Source organism: Odocoileus virginianus, chromosome 12 (assembly GCF_023699985.2).
Source record: "Odocoileus virginianus isolate 20LAN1187 ecotype Illinois chromosome 12, Ovbor_1.2, whole genome shotgun sequence".
Taxonomy (NCBI): domain Eukaryota; kingdom Metazoa; phylum Chordata; class Mammalia; order Artiodactyla; family Cervidae; genus Odocoileus; species Odocoileus virginianus.
This window is the reverse complement of record NC_069685.1, coordinates 31,590,876-31,615,723: the sequence shown is the minus strand read 5'-3', so window position 1 is coordinate 31,615,723 and position 24,848 is coordinate 31,590,876. Positions and strand designations below refer to the sequence as shown.

General features: G+C 36.8%; 1 long non-coding RNA gene across 1 annotated transcript in view; it reads left to right on the top strand.

The window, feature by feature from the left end:
- Positions 1–24,848, top strand: part of LOC110131090 (uncharacterized) — a 211,471-nt gene that overhangs the window by 132,565 nt on the left and 54,058 nt on the right. The window contains exons 5-6 of the long non-coding RNA XR_011490632.1: positions 3,919–3,994; positions 9,863–9,992. This is a non-coding gene — a long non-coding RNA (uncharacterized lncRNA). The remainder of the gene's footprint in view (positions 1–3,918; positions 3,995–9,862; positions 9,993–24,848) is intronic.

Genomic DNA, 24,848 nt, shown 5'->3' with positions numbered 1-24,848 from the left:
CCGACCAGAGCCTGTGGATTCAGATATCCGCTCTACTAGACCATTTTATGTAAAGGGCTTGAGCATCCTTGATCTTCTTTTATTTTTAATCCATGGAAGTCCTGGAACCAATCCCCGCCCTCCTCCCCACCCCAACACACAGACACACACACACATACACACACAGATACTGAGGGGGAACTGGACTGTACGTAGTAGTAGCTGAAGATATAGGAGGAGAGCCAGCGTTTCCTAGGATGTCATACTGTTTATGAGTCAGGTTGTAGATGGTCTTTGCATCTTGAGATGACACAAGTCAAAATGACAAGGGTAGGAATTTTGAGGTCGAAATCAGTAAGGCAGTTGGATAACAGTCTTTTGATTTAGTTTGAGTAAACTCTGGGAGTTGGTGATGGATAGGGAGGCCTGGCGTGCTGCAGTCCATGGGTTCACAAAGAGTTGGACACCACTGAGCGACTGAACTGAACATTTGATTTAAGAAAAGAGAGTCTTTGAGCAGAACTGGTTTCTCTTAGGTCCTTTTCAACTGTATTACACGCAAACTCTTGCCGTGAGAGAGTAAATGGTGAAGGGCACGGAATATATAGAAGACTTGGAAGAGCCAAGTGTAAATAGTCACAGCCTTGAAAAATAATGCAGGTTTAGGAAAATGAGTGCCTCTATAAATCACTGGAAAACTCGATGATGATTCGCACTGCAGATGGGCGTTTAAACAAGTGTGCAAGTTTGCTGCTGCTTCTCAACTCCCAATTGGATACTTTAAAAAAAAAAAGGCTCTTTCTCAATATCCTGTTCTTGTGCCTTATTAAAATCATTCTGGTGCTCTGACCCCCACCCCTTGTTTCTTTCTTCTTTTCACATCTGTGTTTGTGTGGGGAGGATGTGACCCACTGTTCCCAGCCGTGGAGAATGCCTAAAAGTCATGAGGACGAGATGGTGACCCAGCTACAGCGTGTGTGAAATGAGTGATGGGAAGAGAGAGGGAGAGAGCAAGACGCGGTACTGGGTTAGGAGTTGTGCAGTTATTTCTAGCTTTGAATTGTTTCCAAATCTCATACATTCACAGACAGCCTCGCCAAAGCCCACAGCTGTCATGCATTTTCAACAGATTCCACAGGGCCTAGATGAGGTTTGAAGGCATTCCTTTGCTCTTACACATTAGCTCCAAGGAATTACCGTAACATCTGATATTGTGGAAGTGGGATCTTTGCCATCCTGACCTTGCCCAGAGCAGTCCGGAAATAGGGGTCCAAGAATGTATTATCTCATACGGCCTGTAAGGGTCACCGGGGGCCCCCTCGGTGCTGTTCCAACAAAATGCAGGCACCCAATGTGCTCTACTTTTGGGGAAACCGTGTGCTTCATATGGACACAGTGGGCAGACACGTGTTCCCATTGCTATTTGGATGTTTGTCATAGGAAAGGCATGTTCCACTGGAGAAATTCCCAGCTGTCAGTAATGTGCTGATACACCACAGCCAATCATCGGAAGGCGAGCCAAATAAACAGGATGTTCACAGTGTGTGTGATTGCATGAGTGTGGAGCAAAACTTCTGCCCATTTCACAGCCTCATAATGGGATTGACATGCATTGCTTCATCTGCATCTGTCTGTTTAGGGTAGAAACACATAAACACCATGGAAACAATGTGTTAGAAAGCCCTTTCTTTGGCTATGTGGGCTGTTGATATGGTGGGATGAAATCTGTGTAAACTGGGAATGAACGTTGCTTTAGTGTAATGAATTTACTTGCTGGGAAGTGCCTTCAGGTCATCCAAACACAGAGGAAATGAGCAGATCATCAGTGGCTATTGTGCGTTGACTGAGGGGGCTGACTGTCTCTGGCTATTTTTATACATGGCTGGAGTCATCTTCATTCTTTCTTCTTGTGAGCCACTAACTAGTTATTTATATAAATGTACAGAAATGTCAGAGTTATGTCATTGCCCTTTTCTGTTTGGAAATGCTGCCACTGTTATCTGTGTGCTGTGCTTAGTCGCTCAGTCGTGTCCGACTCTTTGTGACCCCATGGACCGTAGCCCACCAGGCTCCTCTGTCCATGGGGATTCTCCAGGCAAGAATACTGGAGTAGGTTGCCATGCCTTCCTCCAGGGGATCTTCCCAACCCAGGAATCAAACCCAGGTCTCCCGCATTGCAGGCAGAATCTTTACTCTCTGAGCCACCAGGGAAGCCAAGCCCACTGTTAACTATTGAAAGTGAAAGTGAAAGTTGCTCAGTCGTGTCTGACTCTTTGCGACCCCATGGACTGCAGAGTCCGTGGAATTCTCCAGGCCAAAATACTGGAGTGGGTAGCCTTTCTACTCTCCAGGAGATCTTGCCAACCCAGGGATTGAACCTAGGTCTCCTGCATTGCAGGCAGATTCTTTACCAGCTGAGACACAAGGGAAGCCCAAGAATACTGGAGTGGGTAGCCTATCCCTTCTTCAGTGGACCTTCCCAACTCAGGAATTGAACTGGGGTCTTCTGCATTGCAGGCAGATTCTTTACCAACTGAGCTATGAGGGAAGCCCCGTTAACTATTAGTGCCTAAATATATTCCTGAGGCAGCGATTTGGGAAGGGAGAGTGGGGAGTTCCTTCAACATTCATGTGCAGAGTTTTTTGAAAAATGACCTTAAATATCCTGTTAGATGTCAAACCTTTTACTCTTTGAGAAATGTAGATCCTTTGCCCAAGTTGATACATTTATTCATAATAATAACAGTAGGTAACATTTACTGCAGATTTCCTACATGCCAGTATTGGGTTCAGTCTGTAACATATGTTAACTCTTTTAATTCTCACAAAAGCATATTGTGTTGATATTATTATTATTCCTCTTCTAAAGATAAGGAAACTAGGGTTCATGAATGTTAGTAGGCTTGCCTAAGAAAATAGAGCTGGTGAGAGAGTGAGCTTGAAGCCAGGTCTGTTTGAGTACAGAACCCATGCACTTAACCACTCCTCTGTATGACCCTCATGTGTGTTTGCTTTATGGGAAATCTGATTCCATTGCAGCCTCTGGTGTTATGTTCCATAGAAATGTGACTCCTTGTTCCTTGTTGAACAAGCTTGAGGGACAAAGATAATATTGGCATTCTCATGCCTATTCATTTAGGATGCTTCACTAGCATAGCAGGTGGAAGGTTGAGGACCACGACGTGAAGACTTGGTCATGATTTTTTCAATTTTGATCTTTTAATTATGATTGTTGCATGCTGTTTTTGAAACTTATTGCCCAAGATGCACTGACTTTAGCCCAACCCCATGTCAGGATGCCTTCTTTTAAAAATTTTGACACCCTTTCATAGTTTTTAGGTGATAAGCATAGCTGAAAAAAGAGAGTTTTCTAAATGCAGAGAATGTGTGCTTAGTTTGGTTTGTTATTACTGTTGTTTAGTCACTCAGTCGTGTACGACTCTTTGAGACCCCATGGACTGTAGCTCATCAGGCTCCTCTGTCCATGGGATTTCCCAGGCAAGGATACTGGAGTGGGTTGCCATTTCCTTTTCCAGGGAATCTTCCCAAATCCAGTGACAGAACCTATGTCTTGTGCATTGGCAGGTGGATTCTTTACCACTGAGCCACCATGAAAGCTTAGTTTGGTTAATGAACTTTTAAAAGACTTGTACTATGATATCATCTGGCAGACGACAGATCTACATAATGGTTAGAACACAAGCTCTGTACTAGCATTACTTATTTTTTCTGTGACCTTGGGAAATATGATTGATGTCTCTGTACCCTTTTCTCCCCACATCTGTGCAACAGGGCACAGGGAAATAGCAGTTATCTTGTAGGACTGTTGTTAAGATGTAATGAGAGGATACATGTAAAATGTGTAGTAAATATTCAGTTACATGCAGTAAATGCCTTTTGGCACTTTCTATCACCATCTTTGCATTGTTTTTCTCCAAGGTTCTCACTGCAATCAAATGCACTGGATTATGAAATATTGGCTCCCTGAACTAGAACATAAGCTCCATGGAACCAGGTATGTTTTGTTCTCTGTATCCTCATGGTCTAGGACAGCAGCCCATACCATCTCACAAATGTGTTGAATAAATTAGTTATTATTATTATCATTATTATTATCATCTGTTTCAGACACTATGCTTTTCAAAACTTCTGAAAATACTATTCAGGTTTGCACAGTTACTGAGAGGCTTAAGATATGTTTGATTTCTAATCATAGAATTTAATAGTTTATGAAAACATCAGAGTATATTGAGTTTAACCTCTTCAATTTATAAGAGCTTAAAATATCCCGAGGCCAGGAATATTAAGCGGTGTTCCACCAGTTAAGAATTACCAGTGGCAGATAAGATCTGGCATCAAGGCCTATGATACCCACTGCAGTATTCCTTCTTCTGTGGCCCACTGACTTCTGATTCAGGGACCAACACGGCTCTTGCCTTTCAGTGGGTCAAGCCTCATTCCAGATGAAAACTCAGGTCCTGTTTCATTATTGTATTTTACTCCAACCTTCTCATCACATCTGGTTGATTGGTCACTGTTGTCATCCATGTTTCTCACAGTGATAGAATTTACTTGAATAATAAAGTGTACTTTAGTCACAAGATATGTCTAGAGATGGCTGAGGATTACAAGGGGTCAGGAAAGCAGCTCCTCTCCTGATCATTAAGTGAGAAGCTGTGCACCTTTTATCAGCTCTGTTTGGAGTCCATCCCTGGCTTTTGAGATTGCCAATATATTTCATTTGGGGAGAAAATCAAAACAAGTAAAAGCTTTAAAGGTTATCATACTTCTGGCTCCAGAGCTGTCTAGGAGAAAAGAAGGTATGAATTCATCTCCAAAACACCATGTACTGTTTCCAGTATGGTAAGCAATGTGGTTGGAGTTTACAGATATTTTTAAAGGCACACCTTTTCCTCAAGGAGTTTACACTCTAGCTGAAAAATTCATCCCACAGTACATAACAGTGACAATAGTTAGAACACGAAGAGTGAAGATGAAGATAAAAATTTGAAGGAGCTTAGAGGAGGTAAAAAAATCATTTTCTGGGAGTGAATGGTATGTTGATGTAAGAGGCAACATCTTAAGTAGACAGACTATCACGGCTCAGTGGTATTCTCCAAATTTCATGCATCTTGGCTGAAATATATTTTTATTTATTTTTATTTATTTATTTTATTAGTTGGAGGCTAATTACTTTACAATATTGTAGTGGGTTTTGTCATACATTGACATGAATCAGCCATGGTGAAATATATTTTTAAAGTTGATTGATTACTTAAGGTCTGTTTTACTTCATGACATTTTATATTTTCATGTATGCCATTTAATAGACACATCAATATGCAACCTAGTGCAATCAAAATAGCTTATTTCTCAAAAAAAGGTTTTTGCTGCAGGTATTGCTTTGTATTTTTTTGATACTCACAATTATAAGTATTTACTTCAGTTTATGAATGATAATATATTCCTAAAAGAAAGAATTGTATCTTGTACATACACATGTAAAATACTTAGAGTCAATATATAGTTAAGAATTAAACAGGCCCTTTTTGGACGTTGCGGATTTGACTTATGTAACTGATTACAGAATGGTCGAAACACAAAAGGTTTGCAAACCAAAGTCCATTATGATATAGTAGGGAGTATTGAAGGGACCCCGGAGCCGAACCTATGACTTTTACATTAAAAGTCCCAGAAATCTGTTGCCTCCATAGACTTTTTTTTTTCCTTGTGAGTGTATCTTTCTACTTAAAATAATTTACTGCGTTTGTTTGAATAGTTGATCTCTTTCCTGATCCTTATTTACAAAAGTAAATATAATGCTGGTAATTTAAGTATCTTTAGTTTTGCTAAATATTTTACAGTGCATTGAATGTGCCATGGTAACTAGAAACTTGAAAGCTCTTTTTCTTTTTTATTTAGGTCTAATTTGCATATAACTATGTCAGCTTCAGTTGTATACCAAAATAATATCTGTATATATTGCAAAATGATGACCACACGATGTCTTGAAAGTTTTGATTAATTTTATTAAACCATATATCATATTTTCCATTTACCCATTAAAAAGAACAAAAAACAAATATGATTTTTTGAAGCAAGAATGACAAGGATACGATTTACCTCAGTTTACTGCAGTGACAGCACTTCATTTTCCACTCTTCCCCTCCATTCTGACTTTGCCCTGGCCCTGCCCAGCTGAAGAGACTGTGAAGCTCTTAGCATCCATGTCCTTAGCATCCGTGCCCTAGGTTGGTTGGTTTCCTGCCTGTGGCTTGCTCTAGCTAGCCATTCTGTTTGCTGGTTCCTAAAGCTACGGTTGCAGCCTTAGTCTTTTGTTTCTCACATTGAACATGCTGACAGACGTACTCACTGAACATTTTAACCAGCATACTTAGGCTGGCTTCTTCTGAGGCTGATGAAATTACCAAAACAATTTCATGCTCCTCTGAAGAGCAAAGGGAAGGCAAAACCAGAAAGATGGATCATAATGCAGCCACTGTGCAAGATGGCTCAGAGCTTTAACAGAGCATAAGAACAATGGTGTTCACTGACTTTGGGGGGCCATGTTTTCCCTTATGATGAGAACTGGGTTAAAACAGCTTACTCAGACCCTGTGTACTATGTCTTATTATAATTAGCTTTTACACTATTATTGGATTTTAGACCAGATTAGCCATTGCTATTTGTGCAGAGAGGTCAATCAATTTTTTGGTAAATATCTTGGGACAGGTTTCCTGAGATCATGAACATGTGACTATACCAAGAAGAATGATTTATTATCAAATATTTGTTGAACTGTTATTATGTGAAGGAGACTTATTTAAAGTGTAAATATTTATGCAAGACACACTCCTTGCTCAGAGGATCTTGTGCACAGTTGTTAAAACTGGTGTGGGACCTTCTATGACTGAAGAAAATCAAGGGCATATTCAAGGATAAGAGGACTTTCTAGTGGTTGATAGAATAATAGATCTGAAGCTCTTTCAGAAATCATCTACTCCTCCCATCTTATTCTATGGGTATGATAACTGTAAGTGTGACTTGCTCAAGATCACTCAGACATTGGGGAAAAGTCAAATATAAACATAATTGTCTTTCCTTTAAATCTGATAATTTTTTTCATGATATGACATGTATATTTATACTGTTTTAAGCAGATCAAATGCAGTTGAATTTTACTTGTTTTAGTTTAGTACTTATTGTTGATTGTTTTAATCCTAATGTGTTTAATCTGGTTTTCTCTGTGTTGTATATTTTTAACTGCAGGAGAGAGAACAAGAGAAAAACTTCTCTATTTTGCACTTCAATTTTTCATTTTTTGTTAGTACTAATTTGAAACTTTTCATTATATAAGTAATACCCAGTAATTGAATAAAATTAGAAGATAAGGAAAATGTGAAAACTAAATTCAGTGATAAAACTAGGTCCAATCTCCTAGAGAAAAACACTATATATATATATTTATATATATTTTCTTTGCAATAAAAATGTGGGATCATATTTAACCTACTATTTTATACTTCATTTTTTCATGTAACTATTACATGAGCATTTTTTATGTGAGTAAGTATGTTCAAAATAACACTTTTGTTGGAATGACAAAATAGTCTGCTTCATTCATTTTATATTGCGGACATCTTACTTATTGTCAATTTTTGAATACTTTGAGAACATTTTTGTTGTAAATATTCTGTAATGAAGATCCATAAATTGCACATTTATACATAATTATTTCCCTTATATTTTCAGAAGTAGTTTTCCTGGATCAGAGAATACACATACATGCTAGACTTTTTATACACAGTGAGTCCATCACCAACACTTCTTATTCCTGATTTCAAAATTTGTGGTTTGTATTCAGAGCTGCAGGACTTTAAAATCTGGCTAGGGTAAATAGGTTTATTAAAAAAACAAAAAACCCTTTCCAGTAGGATATGTTGGGTCACAGTGGCTTAATATTCATGCAGCAGGGTTATCATTTCCTGAAATACATTAAATAGGTGATATCAGAGACTGATGATAATTGTTCAAGATAAGGGTCTCCTCACCTCTGTCTTTCAAAGGCAAGAAGATGATGATTCTAAATTTAGCAGTGGCATCAGGAGATGGCTTCTGTCACCACGTCTTCATACCTCTTTATCAGAGCTCTCTGACTCACACTTGGTACATCTGGGATGTAAACTAAATATATGGTTCTATGAGACCTTGGGAGTGTTCAGATGTTAACTATAAAGCAAACACTGTAACTACCTAGAGGACACTGTGATTCTCTTACTTATGGTATGAATTTGCTTTCTATGTGTTGTTACTTTTTTTTAAAGTACTTTTTATTTGGACCATTTTAAAAGTCTTTATTGAATTTGTTATAACATTGGTTCTGTTTTATGTTTTGGATTTTCCACTGCAAGGCACGTGGGATCTTAGCTTCCCAATCAGGGGTGGTAGAACCTGCACCTCCTGCATTGGAAGGTAAAGTCCTAACTACTGGACCACTAGGGAAGTCCCTGTGGTTGCTTATTGACATGAGAATATGGAGCAGTCATTTTTAAAACTTGGTTTACTAAAACCTGCTAGATGTGTTTAATGAAACTACTAAATTCAGTGAGATTTGCATACATTGTTTAAAAGTAAGATTATACTTAATAGGAGAACACTTTCAAAGAGGAAAAAAAAACCCCACACATTTAATTTTTTGCAATGATAATCTTTCACATTTTGGTGCCTAATAGACCACAAAATCCTTGGTTTTCTTGGATAAGAAATAACTGAGCTCATTAAATGCATGTTTCTTTGAGATAATGGTGTTTTGTGATAATGTTTGTAGTTTCAAACATGATGTTTCTGCATAGAAATTAGCTATCTTTGTTTCTGAAACAGTCTAAGCACTCAAGGGAAAATATTATTGCATTTGTTTTATACCATCTGTGATGAAAATCATTCATATTGTAAATTATAAAATATCTCCAAAGGTAAGATTATTTTACAGCTAAATATTTTGTCATCTAAGTAAATATTTATATAACTTTAGCTTATGCTGTAACTCAATTTATAATGTTTAAAATTATTTTACCATATTTACCATATATCCCAAGTATGGGTTAGCTCATTCTTTGGAATGGGCAACTGTTGCTTTCAATTTTTATTTTCTGTTTACAGGTTCTGTTTATTTTGATTAGTGGATTCTGGGATAGTTCTAGAAAAATGTTCAAATTTGATTAGTACTTTTGTGGGATAGTGTGGATTTTGTACTTTATGCCTACACTCATATGAGTAAATATTATTATGTCAGATGAGCTTGTGTGTGTGTGTGTGTGTGTGTTAGATGCTTCAGTCATGTCCTACTCTTTGTGATCCCATGGACTGTAGCCCACCAGGCTACTATGTCCATGAAATTCTCCAGGCAAGAATACTGGAGCGGGTTCAGATGAGCTTAGTCTACTTGAAAAACAAAGAGGAGGGTAATGTAATACTGAAAAGTATTGCAAAGTAGGACAGGTCTACTTTGATGGAATGGAGAGAAATGGGGGGGAAAAGCCTAGAGTATAGATGACCTCCAGCTTAGGGCTGATTCAGGTATTGAGTCTTTGCGACCCCATAGACTATAGCCCACCAGGCTCCTTTTTTCCATGGAATTCTCCAGGGATTGAACCCTGGTATCCTGCATTGAAGGCAGTTTCTTTACCATCTGAGCCACCAGGGAAGCCTAACTGAGAGTTATGGGTAATTATTAGGAAGAATGAAAGTCCTGAGCACCTGCCTGGGTGGGTGTTTGTCCATGTTAAGAGCTATATTTCACTTAACCTTGATACTCCTTGTCAATCCAAATATTTGCTCAGGATAACTCTTTCCTCTGCTTCATCACTTCCTTTCTCTCTTTCAGATTATAGCTTAAGATGCACTTCTTCCAGGACAATTCCTGTAAAATCCAGTGGCCTCCAAACCACCAACATAATTCTGGATCCTCTTGACTACTCATCACTTTTGTAATCACTGCAGCTCCACTTTTTAAGGTAGAATATGTGTCTGTGCCATTTTCCTTATTAAATCATAATCATGTAGCTGTGACCAAGTTTAATCTTTACTGTGTTCCCTGAAACACTAAACAAAAGAGTTATATAGCTGAACATTTCTAAATAACCATAGTACCAAGAGGAATTTTATACTGATTTTTTTAACCAGTAAATTGAAAATATTTCTATTGGTTGGATTACAAGGCAGGAGAGGAAGAAGGAGATAAGTCTGAGCATTTAGATAGGTCTTGAAGATTTGCTGAACATTATACTGAACTTTTTTTTTTTACACAATACCTCATATAATCCTCATCATTGTTTGTGTGGGAGAGAAACTGTTAAATTCATTTTGGAGATAAAGACATAAAGAGTTCTTTTCTGATGAGGCTCAGAGAATTCAGACACTTGGTCTAGGATACATAATTAGTAAGTGGAAGCATTGGAATAAGAACACAAAAATGTGTGATAGGAAACATTCATTTTCTTAGCAAATTCTAACATCTTAATATCCATTTTCTACTGGCCTGATTCTAATGATGTAAAGTAATGCTTTCAAACCTCTTTTTTTTTGATAATTGAGTTTGGAGTTTTTAAAAAAATAATTTTATTTTTAAAATGTTTATTTATTTTTATTTTTGGCCGTGGTGGGTCTTCATTGCTGCTTGGATTTTTCTCTAGTTGTGGAGAGTGTGGGCTATTCTTCTTTGCAGTGTGTGGATTTCTCACTGTAGTGGCTTCTCCTGTTGTGGAGCATCAGCTCTAGGGTAAAGAGACTTGAGTAGTTGTGGCTGGGGGTCTGAGTGGTTGTGGTTCCAAGGCTCCAGAACACAGGTTCAGTAATTCTAGTGCATGGGCTTAGTTGCTCTGCAGCATGTGGGATCTTCCCGGACCAGGTATTGAAACCATGTCTCCTGTATTGGCAGGTAGATTCTTTACCACTGAGCCACCAGGGAAGTCCCATACCTCTTTTTTATTTTAAACTTTCCAAGTTCTGACTGGTGCTGAAATTTGCTGTTTCAGTCATTGATTCTACTGTATGGATTGAGAATTTTAGGATGTATGATCACATAGTGGGTTCTTTACTCACCTGATCTAAAAATATAGGGCCATTGCCTTTTTAGCCTGGAAAGGACTCTAGGAATCAATGCATTCTTTAAGGCCATAGGCCTTCTCTGCTTCTCACAAAATATCCAATTAAAAACTGTTGTGAAAATCAATACACAGAAATCACTTGCATTCCTATATACTAACAATGAAAAATCAGAAAGAGAAATTAAGGAATCAACCCAATTCACCACTGCAACAAAAAGAATAAAATATCTAGGAATAAACCTACCTAAAGAGACAAAAGAACTGTATACAGAAAACTATAAGACACTGATGAAAGAAATAAAAGATGATATAAACAGATGGAGAGATATTCCATGTTCCTGGATAGGAAGAATCAATATTGTGAAAACAACTATACTACCAAACGCAACCTACAGATTCAATGCAGTCCCTATCAAATTACCAATGGCATTTTTCACAGAACCAGAACAAAAAACTTCACAATTCATATATAAACACAAAAGACCCTGAATAGCCAAAGCAGTCTTGAGAAAGAAGAATGGACCTGGAGGAATCAACCCTCCTGACTTTAGATTATCCAACAAAGCTACAGTCATCAAGACAGTATGATACTGGCACAAAAACAGAAATATAGACCAATGGAACAAGACAGAGAGCCCACAAATAGACCTATGCACCTATGGGTACTGTATTTTTAACAAAGGAGGCAGAATATACAATGGGACAAAGACAGCCTCTTCAGTAAATGGTGCTCCGAAAACTGGACAGCTACATGTAAAAGAATGAAATTAGAATACTTCCTAACACCATAAACAAAGATAAACTCAAAATGGATTAAAGACCTAAATGTAAGACCAGAAACTATAAAGCTCTTAGAGGAAAACATAGGCAGAACACTGGATGATATAAATCAAAGCAGGATCCTCTATGACCCACCTCCTAGAGTAATGGAAATAAAAACCAAAGTAAACAAGTGGGACCTGATTAAACTTAAAAGCTTTTGCACAGTAAAGGAAACTATAAGCAAGGAGAAAAGGCAAACCTCAGAACGGGGGAAAATAATAGCAAATGAAAACTGACAAAGGGTTAATTTCCAAAATATATAAGCAGCTCATATAACTCAATGCCAGAAAAACAAACAACCCAGTTAAAAAGTGGGAAAAAGACCTAAACAGCCATTTCTCCAATGATGGCATACAGATGGCTAACAAACACATGAAAAGATGCTCAACATCACTCATTACTAGAGAAATGCAAATCAAAACTACAATAAGATATCACCTCACACTGGTCAGAATGACCATCATCAAAAAGCCGTAGACTTTTTGGCCATCTGTCCATTGACAGATGAATGGATTAAGAAGTAGTGGTACATATACACAATGGAATGTTACTCAGCCATAAAAAGGAATGCCTTTGAGTTCTAATGAGGTGTATGAGCCCAGAACCTATTATACAGAGTGAAATAAGTCAGAAAGAGAAAGACAAATATCCTATACTAACACATATATACAGAATCTAGAAAGATGATACCAAATAATTTATCTGTAGGGCAGCAATGGAGAAACAGATATAGAGAACAGACTTATGGACATGGGGAGAGGGGAGGAGAGCTTGAGATGTATGGAGAGAGTAGCATGGAAACTTTCATTACCATATGTAAAATAGATAGGCAACAGGAATGTTCTGTATGTCTCAGTGAACTCAGATAGGGGCTCTGTATTAACCTAGAGGGGTGGAATGGGGAGGGAGATGGGAGGGAGTTTCAAGAGGTAGGGGACATATGTATACCTGTGGCTGATTCATGTTGAGGTTTGACAGAAAACAACAAAATTCTGTAAAGCAATTATCCTTCAATTAAAAGATAAATAAATTAAACTATTGTGAAAATAAGAGGATTCAAAGGTCTTTCTTCTCAGTGTAGTGCTAAAAATATCAATTTATTATCATTAATATTAATGGTATAGAAATATAATATTATATTGTCTTTTTAGGCATGCCAGCTGATGCAGTAACTTGGTTATTATATCTTAAATGAGGTAGTAGTAACTATTATAAATTATTTTTTTCCTTTACTACATGTCATATTGTTTTTCAAATGAAATATAACTCAGATAGCTTTTTCTAGTTAAGTAATGCCTCAATTGTAATAATTTACAATATTAAACATGGTTTCCTACAGCATTGTTTAGAATGTAATATCAAGTATTTTTGAAATGCTACCCATGGAGAAAAATATTGATGGTTGCAGAAAGATGTCATCAGAGACTGGGCCAAATTAACCGGCACAGTAATTTCCTTCCAAATGCAAACATCCTTAACTTAGAAGAAAGATCTGTTTCATAATGTTATAAACATGTCTATCCCTGGAGCAGGCTTGATAATTAATGCCACATATTCATTATGAGAAAAATATATGAGTTTGGTCATAAATGTTCTCATGCATTTTAGATGTCAATAAAATGAATAGCCTTTATTACTTCCTAATGATAACTTGTTTCTAGACACTGCTACTTTGCAGGAGATGATGACTGCGTTGGCACATAATGAAATATTACAGGAACATGCCCTAAGCATTTGTAAGACACACCCTTAGCTCCAAATCAGTGCAGTAAGAGCAACATATTCGGGCAGGAGAACATGCTTGAGGAAATCCAACCCCTGCCCTTGCTTCCACCTACACTCTCATAAATCAGTCGAGGTGAATATCTTAAGCTCAGTTAGAAAAAAAAATTTTTAAGAAGACAATGTTCCTCTTTCTTTGGTTTGTAGGACCAAGTCCTCTATTCATGGTCACCCTGCTTTCTAGACACAGCATTTGTTTTTCAGAAAATCTCCAAGGGCTTCACTTCTGTGGGTGATTTTGTTCCACATTAAGAGAGAAGGACTGACATGTATTCTTACTCCATGGCACGTTACAAACATGTGAGGCTGACACAATAGGTATGGATAAGAGCAGTTAGTTCATGTGATGTGAAGAATTATCTATAGGATAGAAAATTAAAATAGGACTGTTGATTTCATTTCCAACATATAAAGAACTTGGAGGTGGTCATTCCTGTCTTTATAGTGATAAAGACAAATACACTTAAAATTGATGATTTTCCATGGACCCATCAGAGACCAGAGACTGCAGGTCAAGCTTCCACTTTGAATGTTGGTGAGGCAGGCAAATACAGAGTCACAGCTGAGATTTATTCATGAACTGAAGCGGAAGCTGCTGGTGCCGTAATCCGATAGGGACACTTAAAGGGTGATTTTGAGGAAAAACTGAAGACTGAATATGAACCAGGATGAGAGGGAGAAACGTGTGGAACCGCAGCTTTATGGGTCTTCAGTGAGCTTTAAGTTCCTGAAACCCAACTTGTCTCACAGTGAAGATCCAAGAAAATCCTCTTGTGGCTTTGGCACAGAAAGGGGAAGAGTAATCGTGGTGAAATATTCCCAGAGAGTTGTCCATAACAAAGACATATGCTTGAGGGGAAAAGACTTTGTAAAAAAAAAGGAAAGTGTTAGTTGCTCAGTCATATCCGACTCTTCACGACCCCATGGGCTGTAGCCCACCAGGCTCCTCAGTCCATGGAGTTCTCCAGGCAAGAATACTGGAGTGGGTTACCATTTCCTTCTCCAGAGGGTTTTCCTGACCCACGGATCAAACCCAGGTCTCCTGCATTGCAGGCAGATCCTTTATTGTCTTAGCAGAGCCTTATCCCAGGTGGGGGAAGGGCATCCTTACTCCAACCAGTTTTCTGGTCTCACCTAAGGGGGAAAAAAGTTATACCATGAAGATGCTCTTATGAGGGTCACAGCCCAGGGACCCAGGCATCCTAAAACCTGAGATTTAATGCTTAGACTACATAATGCCTCCCTTCTACCACACTTTATCACACCAACCAGGCTCCAAAGTAGCAGCCTAGTGGATTATAATGGAAAGAGCTGTAAAATGCAGATTATCTTTGAAGAAGAAGGGAAGTCCAAAGTCAATAGGGAAGATAAAAACAAGTATACTAGAGGAAATTGAATTCTCTGGACCCTACATTTATAGCAAACTTTAGTACAAAAAATCTGACTTTAAAAAAATTATGAAGCATGCCAAAAAGCAAGAAAAATGGAGTCTAAAGAAACAAAGCAAGAATCAGAATCAAAAGGGTACACACAGATACTGAAATTATCAGGATTTAATGTAACAATGGTTAATAAGTTAAAGATTAAAGGAACAAGCAGAAAACATATAAGAAGAGATGAGTAATGAAAGTGAAGAGGGGGGGATTCTAGGAAAGAATCAAAAGGAAATGTTAGAAATCAGACAGAAAGGCAGAGCGTCTCTGATGCACTTGACAGTAGATTGGACATGCCTGAGTATAGATTTAGTGAGAACAAAGATAGGTCAATAGAATAAATAGGTCAATAGAATATAAATATGTCAATACCAAGTTGAAAGGAAAAGGAGAAAAGATTCAAGCACATTCAAGAACTATGAGACAACTGCAAAAAAGTAACATATGCTTAATTGAAATACCAGATAAAGAAGAAACAGAAGAAATATATGAAGTCATAATGGCTGAAAACTATCCAAAATTAATCATGCATTAAACCACAGATCTAGGAAGTTCAGAGAACACCAAGAAGGAGAATTACTGCACGTCCTCCTTCAAAAAAAAAAAAAAAAAAAAAAATCAAGAAACTACACCTAGGCATATCATATTCAAGCTGTAGGAAATCAAAGGCACAGAGAAAAATCTTGAGTCTAAAAGGAAAAATATACCATACTTACAGAAGAACAAAGAAAAGAATTATAGTGACCTTCTTATCAGAAATAAGACAGTGGAGGGAAATATTTAAAGTTTTGAGGGAAAATCATCAGTATATAATTCCATAGCCAGCAAAATCATTCTTCAAGAGCAAAGAAAAAAATTTTTTGTTTTTCTCAGACAAAGAAAACTTGAAGTACTTTATCACCAACAGAACTGCCCTGAAAGTAATGTGAAAAGATGTTCTTCAGGGAGAAAGAAAATTTTATATAGGTTAGAAATTCAGACCTACATGAAGAAAGGAAACATGTTGGCAAAGTAATAAATCAAAGTAAAATGAAGGCTTTTACTTTTCTCATTTTTAATTGCACTAAAAGATAACTTTGTTTAAAGCAGTAATAGTAACAGTGTATTAGGTTATTATGGGATATGGGTAAGTGAAGTGAATGAATAAATGAAAATGAGACAGGAGGGAGAAATTGGGAATAGCTCTATTACTTATACATGAAGCAGTATAGAGTTATTTGAAAGTGGATTTACATTGGTTTAAAATGCACAGTTGAAATTCTGTCAACTACTAAAAATATTTTTAAAAGAAGTATAATTGATATGTTAAAAGAGGAAAAAAATAAAATAGAATCATGAAGTGCTCACCTGAAACTGGAAAGGCACAAAAAGAGAAATAAGAAGAAAAAAATAAGTGCAGTGATTAGAACAGATAAGCATGGTAGAAATTAATAATCACTTTAAATACATATATACATCAACTAAAAAGGTAAATTGTTGAAGTGAATAAAAAAATATGTATCAGGAAGATAATGGTCATTGCTCTGACAAATAGCCTTTACAATTTCAGTGACTTAACACAGTAGGAGTTATCTTCTTGCTTACATAAGAGCAGATCAAAGATCCTAGGGTTGCGGACCAAGGTCTTCTACAGTGTCAGAGACTGAAGTCTTTCTATTTCATGGCTTCATCTTCCCTAGTACTTTATAAATTAGGTATCCAGCTGATACAAAAAGAAAAGAGAGCTAAGAGTAAGAATTTATAGATACATAATTCACAAAATTTTCTCCAAACAGCCTTGAGAATGACAACTTAATTAAAAGATATTTATAATTTTAAATGCGATCTGCTAAGTCACTTCAGTTGTGTTCAACTCTTTTGCGACCCCAAGGACTGTAACCCTCAAGGCTCCTCTGTCCATGGGATTCTCCAGGCAAGAATAAGGAGTGGGTTGCCATTTCCTTCTCCAGGGGATCTTCCTGACTCAGGCATCGAACCCACATCTCTTATGTCTCCTGCATTGGCAGGCGGGTTCTTTACCACTAGTGCCGCCTTTAAAGGAGAAGTATAAACTGCTAGGGCTTAAGGGAGTTTATCCTATGAACAACAATTTATTGCACTCTGTTATATAAATGTAAATTTTAATCTCTAAAATGAAAATGTGGCATTTTAGATACATTTGCCAAAGAAAACTTGAGATTTAAAGAAGCATGGAGGAAACACACTCAAATCGTGCTTCAAAACATTATTTGGACTATTTCTGTAAACCAGTTTTAATAAATTGTTTTTTTTTAAACTTGGCAAAGACATTTTATTTTAAATGTTAAAAAGTGAACCAGTTTGGTAAATAGCTAAACCCAAATTGGCTTAAATGAAAAATGCTGTTCTAAAATACTTACCTCTCTTCTAAGTTTATGACCCCTTGTTTCCATTCAGTTACCTCCATGTGAATGGTCTAGAAGATAATTAAACTCATATGTCCAAAATTTAAAAACAAAATAAAACATTAGGGTCTCCACTAAAAGAACTTCCAATATTGTAAAGAGAGAATGAAGATAATTCAATCAATCCATTAGATGCCAGGAAAGGAGAACAAACAAAAACAAAAATGACACAGCACAAAATGGTATAGTAATTCAAGTATATAAAAACATCTCAATGGATGCAAACTGATTAATCATATGGCCAGTTAAAGCACAGAGATTTTCTTTATTTAAATTTATGTACTTTGTGAGAAATGGCAAAACAGTGACACAGGAAGGCTGAAAGTAAACAAATGGAAGAATATGTTAGACATGCTATATTAATATCACACCAAATAGATTTGAAACCAAAAATAGATTACTAGAGATAAAGATAATCATATTTTAATGATAAATCTATTCCCTGAGAATATGTAGCAGTTTCAACCTGTGTACAACTTAACAACACATCCTCAAATCCATGAGGCAAAATTGAAATAATTTCAAGAAGAAGTTAACAAATTTTCACATGGAAGATTTTAACACAACTCTGTGTAGTACTGGTATCGAGCATATAAATTTAATACATATACAGACTGAGTGAATAACACAACTAACATATTTGGTCTAATGTATATCTAGAAAATCTCTCACCCAACAGTACAGAGTAGAGAGATCATTTTTCAAACACTCATGAAACTTATACAAATATTGACCCTAGAACAGGCTACAAAGTCAATCATAACAAATACCAGTAAGTCAATAGGATATTGTCTGATCATAGGCACTAATGTTACACAGCAATATATTCTGAATAGATGGATATAACATGTATTTTGAATTTTAAAGCAACATTCTCCAATATATTTCTTGGATGTAATAATGATGACATTTAGATGATGATGAAGGTAGCAGCAAATTTCAGTAGAGTGCTTGACATGGGTCATGTACTGTGTCGTGTACACTATATATATGGCATAAAACCCTAGCAGTATGTTCTTCTCCTGTTCTTATTATTTTGCTGATGAGGAAATTAAAGCATAGATTTAATGAAGGATGGAGCTAAGCCTGAAAGTCCAGATAATTTGATTTCAGTTACTATGCTTAAACCATGACAATGTGAAGAAATAAAAATGAAAGTTGCAATTAAGCAACAATGAAACACTACATATCAAAACTTGTGGAAGGCAGCTAAATGGCTTGTAGGGAATCCTATCTCAAGTTCATATAATAGTGGTGAAGACACTTTGAAAACTAATGTTTTTTCTATGAGTTCAGCACTAAAAGTCAGAAAGACAAAGACAAAGTACATTCAAGAAGCAAACTTGGGATATAAACTAAGGAAATAAAGAAGACAGAACAAAAGCATTAATTAAATATAAAAGAAAGAAGCATAGATTTAAAATCTATTTCTTTAAAAAAAATTCCTTTAACAAAACTGATTTTTAAAAAGGCAGTACAAATATTATTAATAAAAAGGACCATAAGTATCTATAGAATATAACTATTAAAAATAAATATTAAAATATTAAAATTTTCATATAAACACTTGAGTGAACTGGCCAATTTTCCAAAAGACTGTATGACACCAAAATTTACAGAAAAGAAATTTAAAAAGGAATTAATCTAAAACCATTGTCACTTACCTGATAGTTAGGAACCTACTCACAAAATGGGCACAAAATGAGACAATTTTTAAGTATAGGTTTCACTAAATTTTCAGAGGATAGATAACATCTGTTTTGGACACATTTTCAAAAATTAAGGAATACAGAAGTTTCTCAACTTACCAAAGCCAGAGAGAGAGAGAGAGGAAGAAGTAAATGCAATATGGGCCAATGTCTTTTGTAAGCAGAGTTGCAAAAACTCTAAATAAAACAGTAACACAAATTAACAAATATTATCTATTTCTATAAAATATATAACATCTAATTTTCAAAACGTGCAGATAAGTGTTTTATAATCAACATACTTAACTTGTTTTCAGTAACAAAGTTGCATAATGATGAAAACTTTGCCAAACATCTGTTTTCAAAGTTTTCTCTTGATAGCAGGAATTGTTTTCCAAAACAATCATTTTCTCACTTCTTATTCAAAATGCCTCTTTTATATTGGTACATATTAAGGGTGTGAGTGTGTTTAAATACTGCTAAGCAGGCAGTTTTAATCACAATCATAGGAAAGTTAAGAAATTTGGAATAGCTTTTTTTTTAATAAGAGAAAAACATGAAACTCATCTTCAGATACTCCAGCTTTTAAAAAAACTTTACCATGAGACAACCAGTCTCCTTACAGTACTTGAGATTTTCATGTCAGCTTCTCATTTTAGTGCAGATTGCGGTAAATATTTTTCCACTCAATGTAATACAATCTCAAAATTTACTATAATAGAATCCCTAAAGCCCTCTGACCTGTAGGCTTAATGATGGAACCAGTTTCAATCTGTATATTAAATGCTAGTAAACCTGGTTGCTTTCCTATTTTTTTAAATTAAAAATAAGTATAAAAGGATGACCTGGTGATCCTCTGGAATGCAAGCACCCTTTATTAGGAACTGCTTTGAGGAGATAGGGTAGTCAGAAATCTTTCCACATCAGGTATGGCCCAGAGTGGCTAGCTATCAAATGAGGTTTTAGGATGACTGAGTCCTGAAAGATGGAAGTAAGAATTCTACCTCCGTTTTCAGGAATCACCATTTCAACCAGGAGTCAGCACTACCACCGTCTGTACCACGTAGTCAACACTAGTTCAGTGTTCTGGTCTCATGATAGATTCTTTTCTTTAAAAAGAATGATTTATTGGAGGATAATTGCTTTACATTATTGTGTCGGTTTCCACCATTCATCAACATGAATCAGTCACAGGTATATACATGTCCCCTCCTTGCGGAGCCTCCCTCCCACCTCCACCCCATTGCACCCCTCTAGGTTGTCTCGGGGCACTGGGCTGAGCTCGCTGTGTCACCGAGCAAATTCCCACTGGCTATCTGTTTTCCATAAGGTAAAGTATCTACTTCCATGCTACTCTGTCAGTTCATCCCACCCGCTCCTTCTCCCACTGTGTCCACAAGGCTGTTCTCTGTATCTGCGACTCCGTTACTGCCCTGCAAGTAGGTTTATCAGTGCCATCTTTCAAGTCATGATAGATTCTTAAAATACATTCTGAAATATTAGATGTTGAGGCTTTTCTTGAAATATTTCTAGACACAGAAATGTATTATGTTCATTCCAACTAATTTAAACACCAATGATAGATTCATTATGAAACATATAACATACAGCCTTGATTATAGGGCCATATTTTACATGGTAAGGCTGAAACACAGTTTAAGGAAACTGTCTTATTCAAGTTTCTGAGATCTTGCTCAGTGCTCGTTGGAACAGCATGGTCTTTATACACACTAACGGAAATTTCAACTACTGTAACATCAAGCCCCTCAAAGGACTTTTTGAAAGAAACATGTTTTTCTATTTTAACAGGAGACTCCCTGAAAATGAGTTATATGTTAGAATGTCAATTACTTTTATTTGCCTTCATTAGTACTGGTATTGCAAACAATTTGTCCTAATGGAAGAAAAGAAAAGACTAAAGTCCTTCAATAACCCCTCTCATTAATTCTTTGTGCAAACAAACTCTAGTTTGGGATAAAGCAAGATAACCTAATGGATGTTTTGTAGAGGATGTGCAGTCACTTTGTTTACCAGTTAAGTTTTATCAAATAAAATGGACCAAGAAAAGCCAAGAAAAGTTTGCAGTTCTATAAATCTCAAGCTATATTTTGAACATTCCTGAAACACCCCATCTCCAGACCTCAGCTTTGAATAGATTTATGAGAGTCAAAGGTCACAGTTCTTGCAAACAGAGGAAACAGCACATAGAGTTTTTGTTTATTTTCTGTCTCTTAAAAAAATCAAATATGGCCATCAAGGACATAAAACACTAATACTCAACTACTAGTAGCAGAAGAAGAGCCTGTGGGTGTTTTTGTCTCCTTGGTTACCGTGTGTAACAAAAACAGATGCAGAATAACTTTCAGGTTTCTCTGTCTTGTTGTAACCAAGGTTTTAATACATTTGTTTTAAATAATAGAGGAATTCCACGGAACATCTGCATGAAGGAGGCAAGTCAATTCAGTTGCTTATGAACTTAGGAATATGGACAGGATGGCTTGTGGCCTGTATAGCAGGAAGATTTCTTTGGCTTAAGACTGAAGGACATTTGTTTTTGTTCTAAAATTTCTATTTATTAGGTCTTGGAACTCTGGAAAAACCTATGCAAGTTTGCGGAGCCTTTTCTTCTTCATCTGTAACATAATTGATTTCCTCTTTGTCTCATAGTGCTATTGACATGATTATGAGAAATTATCAGGAAACTGTCTTTTCCATTTTATTTATTTTTGCATTTTAAAGTTCAAGAATAGAAGAAATGTAAGGTCTCACAATGGTGTTCTGTAGCTGTGAGTTCTTCTACTCTCAGAATCTCCTCACCTATATCCCTGCTCTGGGCTGGTTTATCTGCTTTGGCTGGGTGAAATGGGGAAAAAGCTAACACAGTGACACCAAGATGAGCCGTATTTTTCTATTAGCAACATTTATCAGAGTTAACTTTCTACTCTCTTCAAGTATCATGTTGGAAGCCCCTGCACCAGCGGTGGCACTGTCTTTCCATGGCCCTGTCTGATGAATGGATTTACAATGACAGTTGCTCTGCTACTAAGCATTTGTCTTTTCACATGAATCAAAAGTAGGAAATGAAAAGGTCATCTCTATTCCATATTCAAAACGAATAGAAATAGTTCAACATCTCTGGATTCCTAAAAGTATCCATTTTGCTCTTCACTTTAAATTACCAAGTTATTCATAATACCCCCTTATGACTAACTTTAGAAAGAAAGTAAGTGAAGTTGCTCAGTTGTGTCTGACTCTTTGCAACCCCGTGGACTGTAGCCCAGCAGGCTCCTCCGTCCATGGGATTCTCCAGGCAAGACTACTGGAGTGGGTAGCCATTTCCCTCTCCAGGGGATCTTCCCGACCTAGGGATTGAACTAGGGTCTCCTGCATTATAGGCAGATGCTTTACCGTTTGATAACTTTAAATCCTAATTCTTCCCAGTCAGTTGATTCACAAATTTCTTGTGATTCAGTTATTTATAACTAATTTTTTTCAGGTATTTCAGAAAGAGTGATTTGAGGTTCATGTAGCTTTTTTTTTTCTTTAACTCAGAACATTAGTATTTTCTAAAGCTTCTGTCCAGACTTAAAACAACTTTTGGTTATAGGTGATTCATCAAAATGTCCTACTTTCTCTTTAAATCATCTCCATTTGCCTCTTCCTCTTTTTAAGCTATGTATATAGAAACCTTCTGTCATTAGTACCCTTAATTAGGGGACTCTAGCTTCCATAGTAGCTCAGACAGTAAAGCATCTGCCTGCAATGCAGGAGACTAGGGTGCGACACCTGGGTCAGGAAGATCCCCTGGAGAAGGAAACGGCAACCCACTCCAGTATTCTTGCCTGGAGAATTCAATGGACCGAGGAGCCTGGTGGGCTGCAGTCCATTGGATCTCGAAGAGTCCCTGACACAACTGAGTGACTTTAGTCCATTTCCTTTGGGTCCTACTTAATTGCCAACCAGCCTGGGAGATGGAGATTTGGAAAGTCTGGGCTCTGACTGTAGAGTGGTCCCAGTTGCAAAAATCCCACTCGCCCTGTTAAGAGAAATGAACTGCTTTAGGACAGAGGTCCTAGAGCAGATTTCTAAGATTTGCAGCCAGATGCTTAAATCAGTGAGTCCTAGAATGACTTTAATCTTCCTGAACTATAAGTTTCCCAGCTTTAGACTGGCTCTAAGTTGAAACACATAGCACAAAGTTCATGGATAATTAATTTCTCTAAGATTATCTCCTATACTATTTTAGTTAGACAACTTCCTGATTATGGGCCACCTTAGCTGGTATTGACTCTCGCCCATCATAATTTCTTAAGATATATCAATGCCTTTTGATTTCTATAGCTCAAGAAGTAAAAATCAATATCTTCATGTAACATTGGATTTAGCACTTAACAGAATTTAAATAATATAATGGCATCATGCTTACATATGTGCTTAGTGGCTTCAGATGTGTCTGTCACTGTGTGACCCCATGAACTGTAACCCACCAGGCTCTTCTGTCCATGGGATTCTCCAGGCAAGAATACAGGAGTGGGTTGCCATGCCTTCCTCCAGGGATCTTCCCAACCCAGGGATTGAACCCAAGTCTCCTGCACTGCAGGCAGATTCTTTTAACCACTGAGCCACGAGGGAAGCCCATAATGACATCAACCATCACCATATCTTCTTAGGTCATTAAGAAAATGGATATTAATTTTGGGAAAAGTCCTAAGTCTCTCAAAATTAACAAACTATACAAGAACGAGGGACCAACAAAACTGAGGACTATTTTATTCATAAAAGGCCACTAGTTGTTGGTGCAATGCCTTGATCCCAGAGGAGGTATCTTCCTAAAACAAGGATTTGTTCCCTAAAAGCCAGAGGTATTTCTGACTGGTAGGGATTAATTTCTGGACTCAGAGAACATGCCGTAAAACTAAGGGAATTCTGGTTTCTGACCAAGAGACCAGCTCTTTAAGTGGTCTACAATTTTTGTTTTACGTGCCAAAGAATACAAAGTTGAATAAGAAATGGTTCGGGCTCTAACTAGATTTTAAACTGTGTAGAGGCAGCAAAGTATTAACTTTTCCCCTGGAACTTCCTTCTGGATCTTCAAATAGTCATGGTGATGGTGGGATGTGGGGCAAGTTTTTCCCCATCATTTGGCTAATTCTTGTTGTGGGAGCAATCAGCCATATATTTGGGTATGTTCCTAGCACACAAACGGATGTTCATTCAAGACATTCAGGATTTATTTTTCTCCTGGCCTGAGTCATCTTTTACTATGGCATGCTCTTCATCCTTGGACTCTGTACTCTGGAAGCTTTGAAACATCTTTGTCATAGCTCTTGTGAGTCAGTATTACAGTTATTTATGCATGCCCTTTTTCATCTACTAGATTCTAAACTCTTTGGGCATTAAGACTACATATTGTTTGTCTTTGTTTCACTTTGATAGGTTTCATTATATTGTCAAATATACATGCAGAGTTGAATATTTGTAATAGATGAAGGAAGTCTGACTTTATTTTATCCAAGAAAAATTTATGAGGAAACTATAATTGGTTATTCTTTCTTCAAATGTATAGTTATAATAAACAACCAAGTCCTACTGTATAGCACAGGGAACTATATTCAA